Genomic DNA, 5230 nt, shown 5'->3' with positions numbered 1-5230 from the left:
ACAAGGGTTCCATGCACTGGAGTAACTTTCCAGAAACCTACAACTTCCAGATGGTCTCTGGTTCAGATAAGTACTGAAACATAGAGGTCCCAATCTTTCCATAACATGAGATAGTTCCATTTCCCTTCCCTATATTAGTAACAGTCCCTTCCAATATGAGAAATTTAGAATGGCCTTACCCCAAACACCCCTAAAGAGAGGGTTGGAAGCATCAAAGGTGATTGTGGAGTTACACAGTGAAGATGGGAGTTAGCAACTGAATATAAATGCTGAATCATTAAATTAATACCTTTTTAGTCTCCAGTATCCTAAAGCAACCGGAAGTAAAAACCTAAAATTGTAGTATTGTAACCCATATCAAACTCTAAAATATGGTCTACAACTAACTGTTTTACTGTGCCTTGAAATTTATTGCTTTTTTGTGTATATGTTATTTTTCACAAAAAAGAAGGGGAAATGTTAATTGTGATAACAAAAACATGTTGAAGCTGTCTAACCTCCTATATTCTGTAGCAGGCAGAAGGAAAAGTCTGAGGGGATCATATAGTGAAACATGATAAAATCTTGGATCTGTCCTATAACTACTTTTTGAGAAGTGATTTGAAAACTAGTGATTTTTTTTATTTCTTTGCTTTGTATATATGTTATACTATAAAATAATGTCATCGTTAGGTTCATGTGGCAACTTGGTCAAGTGGTAATGCCTGTTTCTCTGGTTGAGCAAGTGTTGGCCTGTCTGTTGTGATGAGGATATTTCATAGAATTAACTGATGATCAGATCAGCTGCATCCACAGCTGATTACATTTGTAATTAGACAAGGGGTGTGTCTTCTGCAAGGTGTGATGCTTAATCTAATCACTGGAAGCTTTTTAAGGAAGATTCAGAAGAGACAAGCTCTCTTCCTTTTTCAACCAATGAACTTCTCCTGTGGAGTTCATCCACACCCTCCATCAGAATCATCAGCTTCAAAGCCTGCTCTGTGGATTTTGGACTCTGCATTCCCACGGTTATGTGAGACACTTCTATAAATTTTTATATTTGCGAGTGTTCCCTGTTGATTCTGTTTCTCTAGAGAACTTGGTACCAGGAGTGGTTCTTAAGAAACAGAACCTTTAAAATGACTTTCTATGAATGGTTTTCTACTCTGACTTGACTCAAAGGCACTAAGGACTCTGATTCCCACAATCAGAATGACACTCCTAATCCATGGAGTGAGTTGGCAAAAGAGATAGTCAAAATATCACAATTCGATTCTCCTAATTCTTTGTTTGTATGAAGCCAGGCTCTGGGAGATAATGTTTTTGACATTGGATAATGTTTTATAGAATTTTGTGAAATAAGAGGTATAGAGATGTTGGCTGGTTGTTGCTAGATACACTGGGTACATTAAAGAGTGAAAGGGATGGGCTTAAGCCTTCAAATGAGAAGCTTAAGTGCCACCTGACAGATGTAGAAGTTTCTGTGAGTATCCTGAAGGAAAATCTTATTTCCTGTAGTGATAGACTTCAGATCTCTGAAAATCAGACTCAGAATCTTATTGTAAGAGTAGCAACTTTACAACATAAACTGAACTCTCAATGTTGCATGGTGTCTGCCATTAAAGTGAGGGCATTGATTGGAAAGGAGTGGGACCCTGAAAAATGGTATGGTGACATATGGATTAATAATGATGTTAGGGGTGAGGTTGAAGCCTTAGGTCATGCTGAGTTTTCTCTAGATAATCCTGTAATAGTCTGCCTTGAGGACATAGCACCTCACATCTAGCCTGCCTTGAGGAGTTGGCCACCCAACCTCCTCCTGAAAGGATTAGCCCAAGAGTGATTAATCCTGCTCCACCAGATGAAACTGCAAATGAATGCTTTGAAACAATTCTCATGACCCACGCCCACCACCCCTCATTTCTTCCAGCCTATAACTAGACTTAAGTCCCAACAGGTCCCTAAAGGTGAAGTACAAAGTATCACACATGAGGAGGTACATTATACTCCAAAAAAATTGTGTGAGTTTTCCAATTAATACAGACAGAAGTTAGGGGAATACGTGTGGCAATGGATTTTAAGGGTGTGGAATAATGGTGGGAGGAATATAAGACTGGATCAAGCTGAATTTATTGATATGGGCCCAATAAGCAGAGATTCTGCATTCAATGTTATAGCTCAAGATATTAGAAAAAGTATTAACAGTTTGTTTGGATGGTTGGTGGAAACATGGATCAAAAGGTGGCCAACATTGGCTGAGGTTGAAATGCCAGAAATGCTCTGGTATAATGTAGATGAGGGAATCCAGAGGTTTAAAGAGATTACAATGTTAGAGTGGATTTATCATGCAAACCGTGCTCTTACACCCCAGGAATGTCTGGAGGATGCACCTTTCATCAGAACAGTCAAAAATAAATTTGTGAGACTAGCGCCATCATCCCTGAAGAGCTCTGTAGTTGCACTTCTCTTTAGGTCAGATATTACTGTAGGAACTGCTGTCACTGAGCTGGAATCCTTAAACACAATGGGGATGGCTGGATCCCGAGTTGGCAGAAGCCATATGGCAGCACTTAATTGCCAAAGACAGGCTAGACGTGGCTTATATAATAGACAGCAAACTCAAAGCAGGAGTCAAAATTATATGACTCGCAGAGATCTGTGGCGTTGGCTAGTAAATCGTGGGGTACCTAGAAATACAATAGAAAGGCAGTCTACTAAATTTTGTTTGAGCTCTATAAACAAAAGAGTTCTAGGTCAAGTGAACAGAAGTCTAACCTGAATTACAAAAACACAGAGTCATGGCCCTTTAATCAATTTCCAGACTTGAGACAGTTTACAGACCCAGAGCCCCTTGAATGATGGGGAGGCCAGGTCCCTTTGTGGGAGAACGCTGTTACACTGTCACAAATTTGTACTGTTAATCTTCCTCCAACCATCCCCAAGGAGACAAATGGCCTTTTACCAGGGTAACTGTACACTGGAGAGAAGGAAATGATCAGACATTTGGGGAATTATTAGACACTGGTTCAGAAGTGACATTAATTCCAGGGGACCCAAAACATCACTCTGGTACACCAGTCAGAGTGGGGGCTTATGGAGGTCAGGTGATCAATGAAGTTTTAGCTCAGGTGCATTTTGCAGTGGGTTCAATGGGCCCCCAGACACATTCTGTATTGATTTTCCCAGTTCCAGAATGTATAATTGGAATAGACATACTGAGCAACTGGCAGAATCCCCACATTGGCTCTCTAACTCATGCAGTCAGGGCTATTATGGTAGAAAAGGCCAAATGGAAGCCACTAGACCTGCCCCTACCGAGCAAAACAGAAAATCAGGAGCAATACTGGATTCCTGGAAGGACTTCAGAGATCACTGCCACTCTTAAGGACTTGAAGGATGCAGGGGTGGTGATTCCCACTACATTCCCATTCAACTCTCCTATTTGGCCTGTGCATAAAACGGATGGGTCTTGGAGGATGACAGTGGATTGTTGTAAGCTCAACCAGATGGTATTCTAATTGCAGCTGCTGTTCAAGATGTGGTATCATTCCTTGATCAAATCAATACATCCCCTGGTACCTGGTATGCAGCTATTGATCTGGCAAATGCTTTTCCCTCAATAGCTGTTAGTAACGGCCACCAGAAACAGTTTGCTTTCAGCTGGCAAAGTCAGCAATATACTTTCACTGTCTTACCTCAGAGGTATATCAACTCTTCAGCCCTATGTCATAGTCTAGTCCACACAGACTTGATCATTTCTCCCTCCCAGAAGACATCACATTGGTCCATTATATTGATGATGTCATGCTGATTGGACCTACTGAACAAGCAGTAGCACCTACTCTAGACTTACTGGTAAGGTATTTGCATGTCAGAGGATGGGAGACAAATCCAACAAAAATACAGGGGACTTCCACCTCAGTGAAATTTCTAGGTGTCCAGTTTTGTGGGGTATGTCTAGATATCCCTTCTAAGGTGAAGGACAAATTGCTGCATCTGGCCCCTCCTATGACCAAAAAACAGGCACAACACTTAGTGGTCTCTTTGGATTTTGGCAACAACATATTCGTCATTTGGGTGTGTTACTCAGGCCCATTTATCAAGTGACCAGAAAAGCTGCTAATTTTAACTGGAGACCTGAACAAGAGGAGGCTCTGCAAAAGGTCCCGGCTGCTGTCAAGCTGCTCTACCACTTGAACTATGTGATCCAGCAGATCTAATGGTGCTGGAAGTGTCAGTGGCAAATAGAGATGCTGTTTGGAGTGTTTGACAGGCATCTACAGGAGAATCACAACACAAACCCTTAGGATTTTGGAGCAAAGCCTTACCATCTGCTGCAGATAACTACTCTTCTTTTGAGAAACAGCTTTTGGCCTGCTACTGGGCCTTAGTAGAGACTGAACACTTGACCATGGGCCAGAAAATTACCATGAGACCTGAGTTGCCTATCATGAGCTGGGTGTTGTCTGACCCACCAATCCATAAAGTTGGGCATGCACAACAGCTCTCTATTGTAAAATGGAAATGCTATATACGAGATAGGACAAGAGCAGGTCCTGAAAGCACAATAAGTTACATGAAGAAGTGGCCCAAATGCCCATCATCTCCACTCCTGCCATATTACCTTCTCTTTCCCAGACCAGAGCTATGGCTTCTTGGGGAGTTCCTTAGAGTGAATTCACTGAGGAAGAGAAAATTCAGGCCTGGTTTACAGATGGTTCAGCATGATATATAGGTACCACCTGAAAGTGGACAGCTGCAGCACTAAAACCCATTACTGCGGTGTCCTTAAAGGACAATGGTGAGAGGAAATCCTCCCTGTGGGCAGAACTTCAAGCAGTGCACCTGGTTGTTCATTTTGCTTGGAAGGAGAACTGGTCAAAGGTACATTTGCATACTGACACATGGACTGTTGCAAATGGTTTGGCTGGATGGTCATGGAATTGGAAAGGTCATAATTGGAAAACTGGTGACAAAGAGGTCTGGGGAAGAAGTATGTGGATAGACCTTTCTGAGAGGGCTAAAAACAAGTACATTTGTGTCCCATGTAAATGCATACCAGAGGGTGACTCCAGCAGAGGAAGGTTTTAATAATTAAGTGGATAAGATGACCCATTCTATGGATACCAGTCAGCCTCTTTCCCCAGCAACTCCTGTCATTGCCCAATGGGCTCATGAAAAAAGTGGTCATGGTGGTAGGGATGGAGGTTATGCATGGGTTCAGCAACATGGACTTCCACTCACCAAGGCT

The sequence above is a fragment of the Tamandua tetradactyla genome, chromosome 9 (assembly GCF_023851605.1).
Source record: "Tamandua tetradactyla isolate mTamTet1 chromosome 9, mTamTet1.pri, whole genome shotgun sequence".
NCBI lineage: Eukaryota > Metazoa > Chordata > Mammalia > Pilosa > Myrmecophagidae > Tamandua > Tamandua tetradactyla.
The sequence above is the reverse complement of the archived record's forward strand: the minus strand, read 5'-3'. Positions refer to the sequence as shown.